This window comes from Triturus cristatus, chromosome 9, assembly GCF_964204655.1.
Source record: "Triturus cristatus chromosome 9, aTriCri1.1, whole genome shotgun sequence".
Taxonomy (NCBI): Eukaryota; Metazoa; Chordata; class Amphibia; order Caudata; family Salamandridae; genus Triturus; species Triturus cristatus.
The window spans coordinates 18,435,834-18,453,162 of NC_140592.1; positions in this window are offsets into that span (position 1 = coordinate 18,435,834).

Genomic DNA, 17,329 nt, shown 5'->3' on the forward strand with positions numbered 1-17,329 from the left:
GGGGACAGGCTCTGAGAGTACCAAGCCGCCGGAAGTGGTAACCCTGCAGTAACTCCACACACCCAAAGCCCATCAAAGCTCAGGTTGTGTAGACAAGCCGGCTGGAAGGATGCGCTAATCGTGGAAGCCGCCGGCGTATCCGCCTCTCCCCAGAGGAGTCGTATTTCTATGCTTCTTTGGGGATCAGAGGAGGGGCATAGAAATACGCCCCGATCAGGGTCGTAGACTGGGGGGGGCGTTTGGGGTGTTACCCTTCTAATAAATGTTGGAGTACATTGTTGGGTACAGGGCCTTTAAGTTGGGTGTGGTGAGGTGTTTGTCAGATTCCACTTGAGAGTTTTACATACACAAGCAGACAAAAACTCGCACACAGACGCACGCACACACACTCACTGTCTCGGTCTCAAAGGTCTTAAAAAATGGTTATTTTACAAAACATTGAGTTAGAAGTCCCCTTCATAAGCCGCACTCCTCTCCCTTCCAACTACACCCTAAGACCCCCTCCTGCCCAGCTTCTCGTAACCAGTGTGGCTGTTGGGAGATCTGACGCCCACCCGCTACCCCCCACCCACCCACTCCTCAATCTTACTGACCAAGCTACACCCCTGGCCCCACTATTTTAAAAACAGAATGATTCACTACTGTGAGGCTGTTCTTGAACATGTCTAGCGCCCTGACACGATCGCTGCTAGAAGGAGAGTGAAAATCCAAGCACGTCCCTGCGCACGTGTAAACTGCGCATGTGTGAACTGCGTGTGTAAACTGCGCCTGTGTGAACTGCGCGCGTGTGAGCTGCGCGCGTGTGAACTGCTCAGTAGAGGCGATGGGTAGTTTGAAGAGTCAGCACACCAGCCTCCGGCACCATCAGATGCTGGCCACAGCCGGTCGCCTCTGAGGTCAGCACAAACCCCAGCACTGTTTGAAAACCTCAATATTAAATGTACAATACTAAACTTGGAAGAGTTAAAAAAAAAAAAAAAAATTAGCTTTCACCTGCTAGAAGTTTAAACGAGGAGGCAGGGCACAGTTTAAAAAGTATGCTCAAATCTGGGCACCATCCACCTGGCATAAGATGGTAGATTTCCTGCCTGGTAAATGGGATGACAGTGCGGAAAAATGCGGAGGAACATTCAGTAATTTCTCACTGCGCTGGTTATTTCCCCTGACCAAGTCATTAACCTGCCCGATAGTGGCAGAACAGTACTTACTTATGCCTACAACCCCACCTGGGGTGTAGGCGTCAACCAGGGTTCTCCAGCCATCTCTTTATGGCTTTCCTTTCTATCCCACTCCAGGTGTAACCCATCTCCTTACAGTCGGGATCAAGGCCTCTGCACCAGGTGTCTCTGGGCCTTCCTCTTTCCTTTCCCTTGAGGGTTCCAGCTCAGAGCTCTTTCCTGGTGGTGGTTGGTGCACGCTTGCAGTGTGTGTGATCTTTTCACCCCCAGCATCTTTTCATGATTTCTCCATGAGGAGGGAGTTGCTGCCGAAGGTCGTTGCTGATGGCGCATGGTCAGCGGATTTGGAGATGTTTCCTAAATCAAGTGTTGATGAAGGTCTGGACTTTGCTGGCGGTGGTCGCTGTTGTCCTCCAAGTTTCTGCTCCGTACAGAAGGACTGATTTTCCATTGGTTAAAGAGCCTGATCTCGATTTGCAGCGTTGGGTCCTTGGAGCTCCAGATCTTCTTTATCTGAATGAAGACAGCCCCTGCTTTTCTGATTCTTGCCTTGACGTCAGCGTCTGTGCTGTCCTGCTTGCCTATGGCACTGCCCCATGGAGGTGAAGACCTCAACCTCTTCCAGTGCATCTCCTGCAAGAGTGACTGCAGTTGTGCTGGCCGTGACGGGAGAGGAGGGCCAGATCTTCTGCAAAGTCCAGGTCACCGTGCAGCGTCCAAGGTGTCAGTTGAATCCCATTTCTTCTCCTTGCTGTGGATGTCTTCATGATCCAGTCGATGGCCAACAGGAAGTGAAGAGGCGAGAGCAAACAACCCTTGCGGACTCCGGTCCTCACTTTGAAGGCTTCAGTGAGTTGCCTTCCATAGACTACCGTGCAGCTCATTTCCAATTAAGAGTTCCTGATGATTCTTAGGAGTTTTCCTGGCACACCGTAGTGGCGGAGGAGTTTCCAAAGGGTCCCTCTGTCCACGCTGTCACATGCCTTCTCAGATACAAAGAAGTTGACATAGAGGGGAAAGTTCCATTCTATCGACGGCTCAGTGATGATGCGCCGTGTTGCAATCTAGTCTGTACAGGATCTATCTTTGCGAAAGCCAGCTTGCTGGTCTCACAACTGAGCGTTGACTTGCTCCTTCCTTCTGTGCAAGATGTCTCTATTGAGCACTTTACCTGGGGTTGATAGAAGAGTTATTCCTCTGTAGTTTTCACAGTTACTTAGGTCACTTGTCTTGAGGATCATGATGAGATATCTCTCCTTCCAGTCTGATGGCAGCTCTTCCTCTTCCCAGATCCTTCCAAACATGGGGTAGATACTCGTGGTTCAATGTCTGCCTTCAGTGCCTCTTTGGGATTGTTGTTCGGTCGTGCTGCCTTCCCATTTCTCAGATGTTTGATGGTGTGCCGTATTTCTTCCTTGGTTGGTCTGCTGTAGTCGATTGGCAAGTCCTTGTCAGCTGGCGGTATGCCTGGTGCAGACTGCGGCACCGGCTGGTTCAATAGTTCTTCAAAGTGCTCCACCCATCTTCGTTGTTGGCCTTTGTTACCCTTGATTGTCTTCTCAGCTTTGTCTTTAACATCTCTTTCTGGCTTGCTGTATCTGCCAGAGAGTTTCTTTGTTATGTCATAGAGTTCTTCCAAGTTTCCATGCCTTGCTGCTTCCTGGAATACTGTTGAAAAAACGATGACTTTTCGCTTCTCTGCTCTTAAGCTTCTCTTTGCTTCCTTGTTGGTTTTGGTGTATTCGCCTTGAGCTCTCACTTTTCTGCTCTTGTTTGGCTGGTGTTGACATCAGCTTTCTTTTCCTGTCTCTCTTGGATTTTGCGGAGAGTCTCAGTGGAGATCCATTCTTAATGCTGGTGTTTCTTGGGGTCCAGTACCTCCTGGCAGGCTGATATCACTGTTTCTGTGATCTTCTCCGACTGATTTTCTACTGGGGTCTCTGTCGTCCTCTAGTTCTTTCAAGACTTGAATCTTGTTACTGAGGGATGAAGAAAGCGAGGATGAAACCGACAAACTAACGCACGTGATATAACACCACCCTCCTCAAAGGTGCGCAGAAACGGAGTGAATGGCAGAACAGTACACTCTAATGCCTAGTGTCGATTTACCACCCCTTTATTTCCATGTACCTCCTTATCATCCCATACAGGAGCAGCAGTGATGAGAACAGATGATGGTAGAAAGGAACATGGGGGGCAGCTCTTTAAAGGGACCTGGCCAAGGTTCAGCCTGCAACGTTTTCCCCCCAATACCAACAACAGCACTCATTTCAACAGCCTCTTTGTAGCATTATAGCATCCCATCAACCCATCAACCCTCCGCAAAGAACCTTCCCACCTGGAACACACTGAGTCTAGTGAAGGTGGCAAAGTAGAGACCGAGAGGAGTGTTCTGAGTGTCCTGACTCCTCGCTGTCAGTATACCATGGGGAGTCCCTTGAGTGTCCTGACTCCAAGCCATCAGAAGACCACAGTGAGTTCCTTGAGTGTCCTGACTCCAAGCCATCAGAAAACCACAGTGAGTCCCTTGAGTGTCCTGACTCCAAGCCATTGAAAGACCACAGTGAGTGTTTTGAGTGCCATGACTCCAAGCCATCAGAAGACCACAGTGAGTGCCTGAGTGCCCTGACTCCTTGCTGTCAGTAGACAATGGTGAGTGTTTTGAGTGTCTTGACTCCTTGCTGTCAGTGTACCATGGGGAGTCCTTTAGTGACCTGACTCCTCGCTGTCAGTAGACAATGGTGAGTGTTTTGAGTGTCTTGACTCCAAGCCATTGAAAGACCACAGTGAGTGCCTTGAGTGTCCTGACTCCAAGCCATCAGAAGACCACAGTGAGTGCCTGAGTGCCATGACTCCTAGCCATCAGAAGACCACAGTGAGTCCCTTGAGTGTCCTGACTCCAAGCCATCAGAAGACCACAGTGAGTCCCTTGAGTGTCCTGACTCCAAGCCATCAGAAGACCACAGTGAGTGCCTGAGTGCCATGACTCCTCACTGTCACTAGACCACAGTGAGTGCCATGAGTGTCCTGACTCCAAGCCATCAGAAGACCACAGTGAGTGCCATGAGTGTCCTGACTCCAAGCCATCAGAAGACCACAGTGAGTGCCATGAGTGTCCTGACTCCTCGCTGTCAGTATACCATGGTGAGTCCCTTTGAGCGTCCTGACTCCTCCCTGTCACTCGACCACAGTGAGTGCCTGAGTGTCCTGACTCCTCGCTGTCAGTATACCATGGTGAGTCCCTTTGAGCGTCCTGACTCCTCCCTGTCACTCGACCACAGTGAGTGCCTGAGTGTCCTGACTCCTCGCTGTCAGTATACCATGGTGAGTCCCTTTGAGCGTCCTGACTCCTCCCTGTCACTCGACCACAGTGAGTGCCATGAGTGTCCTGACTCCAAGCCATCAGAAGACCACAGTGAGTCCCTTGAGTGTCCTGACTCCAAGCCATCAGAAGACCACAGTGAGTGCCTGAGTGCCCTGACTCCTCGCTGTCAGTATACCATGGTGAGTCCCTTTGAGTGTCCTGACTCCTCGCTGTCAGTATACCACGGTGAGTCCTTTGGTGCCATGACTCCTCGCTGTCAGAAGACCACAGTGAGTGCCCGAGTGTCCTGACTCCTCGCTGTCAGAAGACCACAGTGAGTGCCTGAGTGCCCTGACTCCTCGCTGTCACTAGACCACAGTGAGTCCCTTGAGTGTCCTGACTCCTCGCTGTCAGTATACCATGGTGAGTCCCTTTGAGCGTCCTGACTCCAAGCCATCAGAAGACCACAGTGAGTGTTCTGAGTGTCCTGACTCCAAGCCATCAGAAGACCACAGTGAGTGCCTGAGTGTCCTGACTCCTCGCTGTCACTAGACCACAGTGAGTGTTCTGAGGGTCCTGACTCCAAGCCATCAGAAGACCACAGTGAGTGCCTGAGTGTCCTGACTCCTCGCTGTCACTAGACCACAGTGAGTGTTCTGAGGGTCCTGACTCCAAGCTGTCAGTGTACCACAGTGAGTCCTTTAGTGCCGTGACTCCTCGCTGTCACTAGACCACAGTGAGTGCCTGAGTGCCCTGACTCCTAGCTGTCAGAAGACCACAGTGAGTGTTCTGAGGGTCCTGACTCCTCGCTGTCAGAAGACCACAGTGAGTGCCTGAGTGCCCTGACTCCTAGCTGTCAGAAGACCACAGTGAGTGCCCGAGTGTCCTGACTCCTCGCTGTCAGAAGACCACAGTGAGTGCCTGAGTGTCCTGACTCCTCGCTGTCACTAGACCACAGTGAGTGTTCTGAGGGTCCTGACTCCTCGCTGTCAGTGTACCATGGTGAGTCCTTCAGTGCTCTGACTCCTCGCTGTCACTAGACTATGGTGAGTGCTTGGAGTGTTCTGTCTCACTAGCCATCAGGATGCAATACAGAACACACAACACTGTCCGCGTGTGTATTCCTAGTCCTTACCAATAGTCTCAGCCGCAAATAACTGACTTTTGAGGGCTGGGGTAAAGGGTCATCCTTGTGATGTCATCAGGGGTTAAAGGCTGCTTGGTGTTACTTCGCAACGCCTGGCATGTTCATGAATCAGTGTCTGAGGTACGTTTACCTTTCACGTAATTGTTAGTGCCAAAGCCCTTTCTTCCTGACGGAGTCCCTGCTCTTTCAGGAAAGCTCTTGAAATCCTTACAGGTCAGTTTTCTTCTTGCCGGGGATCATGTCTGGTTTCTCGGTGAATCAGACTGACCCAGTCTCCCAACCTTTCCTGACTACAATGGACTCTCAGACGTCCTGTACGAACTCTTTCTTCCTTTATACAATTCATCGAACTAAGAGGTGCACATATCCACTACACCCAATAACAACTCACATCTTCCCTTTACTAGTCGACTTCAATTATCTGTCCTTTCCAACACACTACAGGAAATGTAAGACAGCACCAACTTAAATTTACTACATGTGAGGATTTGGGTGTATTATATGGTGTGGTTGGGTGACCCTACCGTGTAAAACACTTGCAAAACTATCCTGGGTCCAGTCAGGCTCATTTGCAAAATCTTTAGCTCAACCCTAGGTAGCTGTGGCTTCGAGCAGCAAGGGTTACTCAAAGGAAGTAGTGTAAAGAATTCAGAAGCACCAAACAATGAATTAAGAGTCACACGATACGAAAAAAATCCTTCACTAATTTATAAAACACAGATTATATTTTTGTGAATTTTAGAGTCCAAAATGAGCCAAATCCATGGGAGGATTCCAGAGATATAGAGTTTTAAAGTACATGTTAATCTCAGTACTTTTAGTCACAACCGCATACAAGCATTGGTAACCGTAATGTTTGGAAACTTGAAAAGTTGGAAGAGTTGTATTCGGCTACACCAGCCCAACAGGGGTGACAAAACCCAGCAGGGACAAGGTCAGGGGGGCCACCAGGGAGTATTTGGACAGCTATCTGGCTGCCAAATTGTGCTCCAGTCCAGTTCTGAACTTTACATCACAACTGCCGTAGACTTCAATGTATTGGTCCTGATGCTGCGGATCCCGGAGAAGGAAGATGCTTAAGGATGCTCAGAGTGCTGTGCATTTGACGGCGGTGACCTTGCAATTTGTTCTCGGTTCACGGGTCAGGTGGGGTGACTTTGGCCACAGAGTTTGGGTTCCTTCAAAGTCCTCTTTGAGCCAGTAGTAAGCCAGCTGCTGCTGGGCTACCAATTTACAGTCACAGCAGGTCCAGCAGTATCCTTTGATGGAGGTTATTGTCCCTCTTGGGTCACCAATCTGGATTCAGATGACACTCCCGGCAGAGTCGGGTGCAACTTTTTGCCATCGCGGATCAGTCTCTCGGAGTGCCCAGCGATGGTCTGTGGCGAATCTCCAGAAGTGGCTACTGACTAACCCTGGGCATAGTTTGCGTAGTAGCGATACATGTAGCTACGCGAAGTGCACTATGCGCTACGGGTAGCTACACAAACTGCGTAGTGTGGTAGGGAAATGCTGTTCACAATGATTGCACAGTGCCAGATGCTTGTCCTCACTGTGCAATCAATGCGAACGGCATCATGCACAGTGCAAGCAGTCGTTTTCCGCCCCTCGAGTAGATTTGTACTTGAGCGGCAGCTTGCTCAACGCGGACTGGTAGTTTCTCATCATGAGCGGTCGCGAGCATACGCGACCACTCACAATGAGAAACCTGACCTCCCCGCGTTGAGAATCTCGCTTGAAGTTTTTTTTTCCACGCTCGTGATCGGCAACTTGATGTTGCCGATCGCGAACGAGGAAAAAGTCTCGCCGGGATGTTGATTTTACTCGCTCGCGGTCGCCAACTTGACGTTGAGGACCGCGAGAGAGCAAAAAATGACCGCTATGCTACGGTACGTGTTTTTGCACTGTGCTACGTGCAATTCGCTTAGCGCGTAGTTGCGCAAACTACGCACACTCTGCGAGAGTAGCATAGTTTTCGCCCAGGCCTAATACTGACTTATAGAGTTGGGCTACTTCAGCTTTGATGGCCCTGTTAGTGGTTCCAGGGGGTCAGCTGATGGACCCTTGAAGTCCCTTCTTTGGTCTGGGGCTCAGGACCGCCATTTCCTTGAGCCAGGAGCCATAGACACAGTCCTCTCTTTGCAAGCCCAAGAGGCTGCAGGTGCAATCCAGCAGACGGTGCAGCCTCTCTTTGCCAGGTCCAGGGGTCAGCATGGCAGTCTTCTTTGGTCCTTTCTCCAGTTCTGTAGTGATCTGAGGTTCTGGGTGCCAGGGTTGCCATTATGTCCAGAAAGAGCAGTGGGGGAGGGGGTGATGCGATCACTAGCCAATGCGCTAGCAGGCTCCCTCCTGCCCTGTGAAGACTTCCGACAATGTGTGGTATGTAACAATCCCAGAGTGCACTGTTCGTCCCACTCCTAAGAAGTCTAAACCCTACCTTGGATGTTAGGAGCTTGGTAGCCCACTCTAGAGGTGTGGCTACCTAAGGCTACACACCGATGGGAAAACCGGTTTGGGCACTGATTTCCTCTCTGTTTCTGCCACAAGCCCGTCTACTTGAACAAATGGCCAACCCTCAGGTGTGTGATCGCTCTTTGCCCGCCAAAGGTGGGTTCGCCTTTGAAGCTTGCCTTTTGGGCCAATACTCTGAGTGGCTTCCTGCAAGGGGAGGCAACCCCTCTCCATGTAGCAAGCTTCTATTGCTCCTAAGCCTCGGAGTCGTCTACGTGACTATCCAGGAAGGCAGAAAGGCTGTCTGGTGGCCACTGAGCAGTTGCGGTCACTGGTCAGGCTGGGCTACAGGGTGGCAACCTTCTGAAAGTTGCCTTATTATAAAACTAACATTAATTTTGACTTGGGCATCAAGTCGGGTTTAATGCCACGATCAGTTTGAAACCTTTAAGGACCCATTTTCGTGGTCTCATTCAGAAGTTAGCGGGCGGAGTGGTCAGCTGGCAACTCTGTGTGAGCCAATGGGGCTTCTAATGTTTCCACAGCAAAATGACAATCTGGAAGTTTTCGCTGTTAGGACATATTGAAAAATATATGTCCTACATAATAATACGCCGCTCCCTGCCTCAGGGCTCCATATGCCTTTCTTAGGGGCGACTGACAGATATTTTTAAGGGAAGTGGGGACTTTGCTAATGGTTTAATTGACAAAGTCGCCCTAGCAGTTCCAGATTAGTGTTCTACTTGCTGCAAAGCGCTTCAATGGCTCCTCAGGGATAGTAAGCACTATATAAATGCACTTTACAGTTACAATATAAAGTGTTTGATCCATGAAGTCGGGATTGTATTCTCATTTTGAGAGGTGCAGCAGACCCCAAGGGGAGGCACTGGACACATCTGTGAGAGTCTTACACTCGAGCCCTTTGTTGTCCTCCCACTAAACTCGGTTTGCAGGTGCGCGAGACCCTGCTCTCAGTCCATGCTTTAATGTTCCTGCGTAAGTGAGTGTCCTTGTGAGGGTTCGCTCGCAGGTGCTGGAGTGTGTGGTGTGGGTCTTTCGAAGTGTATTTCCTTGTGTCTGTGTCTAAGTGTGCGTGCTCTAGTGTGCTGTGTGCATGTTTGAGGATGTACTTCCATGATTGTGTGCTCATGCAATATGTGTCTATTTGTGCACACTGGAGCAGGTGTTTCACTAGGAGTGTGTAGAGATACGGCTTACTCTGTAAACAGCTGAAGGGTCTCGTCATTAGCAGGGCCACTGAGATTTTGCAGTTGTGCGGACACTGCGATTTGTGAATAATTATAGATTTGCCGCAGTTGCCACAGAATCCTTCCTCTGCACCATAATCTGCAGGTGTGAGCAGAAAAAAAAAATTCTATCGCAAACGGTTTAGAGGTTGGTAAAAATGCAGCAGCACAGGTTGCCGCGCAGTGGGAGGCCCTTTGTGAAGGTTGGCTGGTCACCTTTCTGTAGCTTATTGCTTTATTTGGGTGTTAAACTGGTCCTAATGAGGTACAACTAATGCCCAGACAGTGTTAACAAGCTTAAAAATGACAAAATAATGAAGTAATACTTTCCCAAAATGTTCTGCATAATTTGCCTTTTCTTGCTGCATAATTCAGCCAATCCTGCTGCATAATTTGAACCTCCCCTGCCGCATAACTCCAGCGGCCCTGATTATAAGGTCCCCCGATGTTGGGTTAGTAGCCCACAGATGCTGGCGTTCCCGGTAACTTTACATGTGCACTCTTGTGGCCTGTGGTTTGAGTGGCCTCGGCACGTCTTCCTCGCCTGTATGGTAATGAAGACAGCCTGTGTGTCATTGGCATGTAGTTAGTATGTTGAATTTTACTTGTATGATCTCCGCGAGTGGCCCCATGTAAAGGATGAGAACAAGGACCCCGGGGCCGACCCCTGAGGCACTCCACACTTCTCACCTAATTTCTTTGGCGAGATTTGTTCCATGGGCTGGTAGGGTAGCTCAGTAGCCTAATGCAATAGTAGTAGTGCTCAGTGTGTAACTTGAATGGCAATTTTGAATCCTGTGGGTGTAATTAGCCTTTCATGCTTCTGAAGTTAATAAAGTGAGTATAATGAAGTTGGGTAATAATTAATACCTATAGCTAGCGCCTAGACACTAAAGAGTAAAGCACATCAGACAAGTGTAATAAGTATTGTGTTTTGTGGTTGAACTCTCTCAGCTAGGACTGCTCTGGTGCAACCTGGTAAAGCTCCTGTCGCGCCATAACACGACTCGAGGCGCACTCGGAGCCAGATGTTGCCCTCTCCTCGGACGCAACTGGTAAGTCCCGGAGATCCAGCTGTGTGGACTGACTCTCCTCACTGACCACTAAAGTTTAATATCTGAGGTGTGAGTCTCTGCCCACCCCTGGAGCAGAGAGTTCCGACTGATACACTTTGTGAGTGAATATGTATCCTCGTGTGAGCACACACGTGTTGAAGTGCCTCCTGTGGAGGGAATCCTTTGCACCAGTGCAATCTTGTGATAAAAGCAGACATTTTGTACCAGATTGTCAGCTTTGGAACAGAACATCTGAAAACATCCCCCCAGTCAGTTGGCAGCTTCCAGGGCTCTGTAAATAGAGTCGTTTCAGCTCCACGCCTGGCACAGATGGCAGAAATATTATGTGAAATCCCATCTGATGGAGGGAAAATATTTACGTTCTCAACCAGCCAATCAGCTTTGCAGAAGGTTCCCAGTGTCCCCAAGGCTGCCTGGATGTTTGCACAGCACACCAGTCAGGGTTTCTAGAACACTTCTAGACGTTTCTAGAACACTTGCGTAGGAGAGTGTCATACAATACTTACTATAAAGCGCGAATTGGGAGGAAGGATGAGAAAAAAATATCAAATTTAATTTTCTTTGTTTTTATTTTTAAATTTTCCAGTGCCCACAATACCGCCAGTACGTGTCTCTCTCTCTCTCTCTCTCTCTCTCTCTCTCAGAGAAAAGGCTGAGCTTTGAAGCTTGGTCTACCCACAGCAATGGATGTACGTGGGCTACATTCATATTGTGCTTGATGCAAAATTATAGTCCATTAAACCACACAAAAGAGAGGTTTTTGTACAGCACGCATCCGGAACTCATGTATATGAAGGTGCTTTCATATGTAACAAGGGTCAAACAGCCTCGGGAATGCAGTGTTCGCCTAAGATCACACAATTTGGTCAAGCAGGGAAGCCAGGACTGGGTCCAGATTTCCTAGTTTCTTTCTGACATCAAAGCTTAACGCTTTGTCCTTAATTCACAGAGGATGAGATTAGGGTAACAGACAGAATCCACATTTTATTTTGTCAGTTTTATGTGTGAATCTTACCCAAGGAGATAAGAGCGCTTCACAACAGCCAGAGACAACATTACACATTTATTTTCAGCACAGGGAGAAAATTACAGGCTGCTGAGATGAGGCTAGGATTCGAATAGGGTCCCCGTGCTACATGGTCAGCAGCTGTAGTCACTAGGCCACATCGCCTTTGTGAAAGCTCGGCTTGTTTTGGGCTCGGGGATCCAAAAGTAACTCAAGCTAAGCTAGAGCCGGGCTTTGGGGTTCAGCTTTCAGTGTGTCACCCACCTCTAGCCCTGAGATGAGCTCACTGGAGGTCTTGGCTCCCATGTGATGACCTCACAGAATATTACAAGCCCTCTAACTATGCAAGCATGTAAGGTTTGCAGAGATGTAAAGCTTGTTCCAGATGACCTTTGGTGGCCAGGGCAGGATGGAAGTGATGTGCTTGGAGCAAGGAGTGGAGCTGTGGGCTGTCACAGCTGCATCCTCTGGGTCAGACACAAGGGCCCCCATTATGAGATGAGTGGGGCAGAATTTACATGTGGAATTCCATTCTGTCCATTCATAAGTTGTCCAGTTTTCTTGGTGTGGGTGCACCAGACCTGGTTTTAACGGCCACTAAAGCCAGCCAGTAAAGTTGTTTTGGGAAAGGGCTGCATTGCAGCGTGTGCAATTACCCAGCCACTGTGTCACCCTCTGCCAAGGCAGAAAGGTAGCCCAGGCAGTATGGTCTCCTTCCTTCCAAAGTCCCCTGACCTCCCATCCTCACCCCCTGCCCTCAGGAGGAGTCCGTGCAGAGATTCACCGTGTGCTCAGATGGTGAATGCCTGCTTTCAATTCCCCAGAATCGGAAATCTCTTGCGGAATTCTGACCAGTAATTCTGGGATCCTACAGTTTATTGCCCATGTACTTAAAATATAATTCACAAAAGGGGAGCGAGCACACTGATTCTCAGCCCAGCACAGTTCGCCCTATTGCATTCTGGTAAATGCAGTACACTTACTTCAAAGTTGCTGTAGTTTTTCACCAAAGTTGGTGCAGGTAGTGCTGTGATCTGTAGACACGTATGTCTGGGTATAGCCTTTCATCAGACGAGAGCAGAGGTAGTAGAGAGCAGAGAAAAGTCATCTAGGGTTGCTGAAATGCTGCCCAAGTCTTCACAGGTCAAAGTACCACTCACCAGGCACACAGGTGCATCCCAGGTGAGCTCAGCAGCTCGTTGGCTCAAGGGAGCCTTTTAAACACAAGGGGGAGGGAGCACACTGCCTCTCATCCCTGCACAGTCCACCCCATTGCATTCTGGTAAATGCAGTACGCTTACTTCAAAGTTGCTGTAGTTTTTCACCAAAGTTGGTGCAGGTAGTGCTGTGATCTGTAGACACGTATGTCTGGGTATAGCCTTTCATCAGATGAGAGCAGAGATAGTAGAGAGCAGAGAAAAGTCATCAGGGGTTGCTGAAATGCTGCCCAAGTCTTCACAGGTCAAAGTACCACTCACCAGGCACACAGGTGCATCCCAGATGAGCTCGGCAGCTCATTGGCTCAAGGGAGCCTTTTAAACATAAGGGGGAGGGAGCACACTGCCTCTCATCCCTACACAGTCCACCGCATTGCATTCTGGTAAATGCAGTACGTGTGTTCCAAAGTTGCTGTAGTGTTTTACTAAAACTGGTGCAAGTAGTGCTGTTATCTCTAGACACGTGTTTGAGGGTTTGCTCCTTCATCAGTAGAGAGATGGGAGGTGAGGCAGTGTGCTCCCATCCCCCTTCTGTTTGAAAAGGCTCCCTTGAGCTATTGAGCTGATAAGCTTTTGGAGACGCCCCTGTGCGCCAGTGAGAGGTACTGAAACCTGAGAGGATTTTGGCAAATTTCTCAGCAACCCCTGATAAAATGTGTTTTTTGTATCTCTACTGATGAAGGATAATATCCAGGAAGACACATGTGTCTAGAGATTCCCTGCACTAACCTGCCCCAACGTTAGCTAAACACTACAGCTAATATTCATTTAAGCATTTACTTGAACTGCATTTACCACAATGCTAAGGTGCGAACTGTGCTGGAGGTGAGGCCCTGTGCTCCCATCCGTCATATTGGAGTCACTAATTGTGTCCCTGTAACGCCCTGAACGTCTCAGGATCGTTTAACAGACACGATAATGAGAACGCAACCACTTGTGAAGGTTTAGTTATTTTAATGAAGGCAAAAATAATACAAGGAATAAACAAAGGTTATAGTCACTGGAATCCTCCAGGCTAAGTACGTTACCAGCCCACAGCACGGATGGTCCTAACCGTCCTCTGCATATACGCCGATCCCGGCGTATGCCAACAGAGGGCAGAAATGAAATGGCCGACAATGCCAATCGGTAGGCTGTGAGGGGCACGAAGAGTGTTGGGGAGAGTCGAGGAGTCAGGGAAACACCCAGCCGGGGTCTCTACCTGAAGGGAGCAGCCGCTCAACCTCTTCCTCAGACTGCACCGGGACGCGGAGTCACCTCCTGGTGATGCGTCACCGATACCCCAATCACAAGCAAAGAAGACTGAACCGAGAGCAGCCGCTCGATCGATCCTGTGGACTTCCGAGTCTGTAACGCGGCAAACACCTCCTGGTGTGCGTTACAGCTGGCAGTCCCTGTATCTCTGGTCGGGCTGGGAGTTACGACTCCAACCAGCAAAAGCGCCACTGCGCTTTGACTCAGCCGAGTCAAAAAGCGAAGCTCAATGGTTATCCGGTAGAGCTTCCGGGTCCTTCACAGGTGACGATGGGGCAAGACACGGCCCAGGGAGTAACGACTCGACCTACCTCCGTTCTTGCCTTACTGGAGCACCACTCCGGAACACTGCTCTTCACTAAGCAGGTACGTCGGTGTAAACACAATATCCGACAGCGTTGTACCTCCCGGTTCCTCCCTTTATAGGGCGTGTTTTCCTTGAGTTATGTAACAGCTCTCCTGTTTACATAAGGGCGTGTTTTCCTTGAGTTATGTAACAGCTCTCCTGTTTACATAAGGGCGTGTTTTCCTTGAGTTATGTAACAGTTCTCCTGTTTACATAACCTCTCAACCGCTAAGCATCCTGGGAGATGTAGTCCGTTTTCGCTGGTTACCGTTTTCCTCCCCTCGCATGACAGGAATTCTTGACAGTACATCCTCCCTCTCAGCGGCTCCCCACGGGTCCAGCGCTGGCAGGAAAACGCCGATGGAACAAGGAGACCAAGCGCGGAGCATGAACCCCTTCAGCCGGTTCCCATGACTGCTCCTCCGGGCCATAGCCTTTCCACGCAACCAGGTACCACAGCTTCCACCTGCGCCATTTGGACGCCCGTATGCCCGACACTTCATACTCCACCTCCGACTCCACGCATACCGGCCTAGGTGTCCCAGACGGCTTGGAGGGTGCTGGTTTGAGCACTGATACATGAAAGGCAGGGTGTATCCGCAATGACTGGGGCGAGCACACCTTCACGTTCACGGGACCCATACACTTGGTAATTCGATAGGGGCTCATGTACTTGGGATGGAACACACTGTTCTTTCGAAACCTCATGTTTCTTGTGGATATCCAGACGTAGTCTCCAGTGCGGTACAGTGGCCCGGGCCTTCTCTTCCTGTCTGCCGCAGCCTTGTATCTTCTCTTGGCCTCTATTAGGACAGCCCTTGAGCGCATCAATGTGTCTTTTATGTGTGCCACCCTGTCCGCTGTGGCGGGAATCCTGTCCTCTCTGAACGGATGTAGAAATGGCAAGAACCTGGGATGTTGGCCATAGTTGCTATAGAACGGAGATGACTGTGTGGAGCTGTGAGTGGCGTTGTTATAGGCTATCTCTGCAACCCATAGCAAGTCGACCCATTCTTCCCTGCCCTGGTCCACAAAACATCGCAGATACTGTTTGAGCGTTTGGTTCAGGCGCTCGGTTTGGCCGTCCGTTTGAGGGTGGTAGCTGGTGGACAGGGCGGTCTTAACATGCAGTGCAGTGCACCAAGTCTTCCAGAATTGCGCAGTAAACTGCGACCCCCGGTCCGACACGATCACCCCAGGTAATCCATGCACTCGTACCACATTCTTTAGGAGTAGTGACGCCAATTCCCCGGCCGTAGGGACTCTCTTGCAGGGGATGAAGTGCCCCATTTTCGTCAAGTAATCCACCACCACCAGTATTGCCGTCATCCCCTGGTCTACCGGTAGGCCCACCACGAAGTCCAGTGATATGCTATCCCATGGTCTATCCGGGGTCGGAAGTGGATGTAAGAGCCCTTGGGTTCGGCCATGGTCGGCCTTCATGGTAGCACACGTAGGACACTCCTGTCCCCACCTCCTGACATCCACTCTCATGGTTGGCCACCAGAAATGCCGTCCCATGCTAGCCACCGTTTTTTCAAAGCCCAAATGACCTGCGCATGGAGAGTCATGGCACCAGATGAATGCTTGTTTCCTTAGCCTAGGCGTGGGTATCAATAGGCACCTGCCCTTCAGGGGTATCCCGTCCTTCAGCTGCCATTCTCTGTGACTGAGGAGCCACCTCCGCCATGCGAATGACCTGATCCCTCTCTTTATTCCCCTCAGGAAAGTATCCGGTTGTATAACCCCCAATACCATCCTCGGGGAAATGATGGAATGCTCGGTCGCAGGCAATGGTTCCTTAACTGCAGATTGACGGGACAGGGCGTCCGCCTTCCGGTTTTCCGTCCCCGGCCGATATGTGATGCGGAAGTTGAACCCCGCAAAGAAGATCATCCACCGCAGCTGTCTGGGAGAAAGGTGTCTTGTGGCCGTCATGAACTGTAGGTTCCGATGGTCCGTGTACACCGATACCACATGTCTTGCCCCCATCAACCAATGCCTCCATTCGGTGAAGGCATCCTTGATTGCGAGAAGCTCCTTCTCTGCAATATGGTAGTTGCGTTCGGCGTCGTTGAGTTTGCGGGACATGTACGCAACGGGATGAAGCACCCCTGTGTCGTGGTTGCGTTGGGACAAGATAGCCCCCAGCGCCACATCCGATGCGTCCGCTTCCACCACGTAGGGGAGATCCGGATCGGGGTGAGCCAACACCGGCGCCTTACCAAAGGCGCTTTTCAGGGCCTCAAAGGCTTTGTTCGCTTCAGGGGACCAGACAAACTCCTTGGACTTCCTCAGTAGCTGTGTGATTGGGGCCACCAATCCTGAAAATCCATCTATAAACCGCCTGTAAAAGTTGGCGAAGCCAATGAAACTTTGGACGTCCTTCACGCTTTGGGGCACCGGCCATTCTTTCACCGCCTTGATCTTTCGTTCTGCCATCTCCTGTCCCTCTGGACTCAGCATCACTCCGAGAAATTCCACGGATGTGACGTGGAAGTCACACTTGCTGAGTTTACAAAACAGCATGTTTTCCCTCAGCTTTTGGAGCACAGCTTTGACGTGGTGTACGTGCTCCTCCACACTGGACGAATAGATGAGGATGTCGTCGATATATACGACCACGTAGATATCCAACTCCTCTCTGAATACCTCATTCAAAAAGTACTGAAAGGCTGCCGGGGCGTTGCACAGACCGAACGGCATGACGAGGTACTCAAAAAGGCCGAACCTGGTCTTAAAGGCGGTCTTCCACTCGTCTCCGTCCCTCATGCGCACCAGATGGTATGCCCCTTTCAAATCCAACTTGGTGTAGATACGAGCTTTCTTGACCTGTTCCAGAAGTACACTGATGAGAGGCAAGGGGTACCGATTCTTTACGGTTATCGCATTCAATGCCCTAAAGTCCACACAGGCTCTCAGCTCCCCATTAGCCTTCGGGATGAAGAAGAGTGGCGAGGCGGCCGGAGACTTGGACGGGCGGATGAATCCTAGCTTGAGGAGTTTATCCAGGTACCCCCGGAGATGCACGTTTTCAGGCTCCGTCAGGGCATACAGCCTGCCGCTGGGAACGCTGGCCCCTGGCACCAGGTCGATCTGGCAG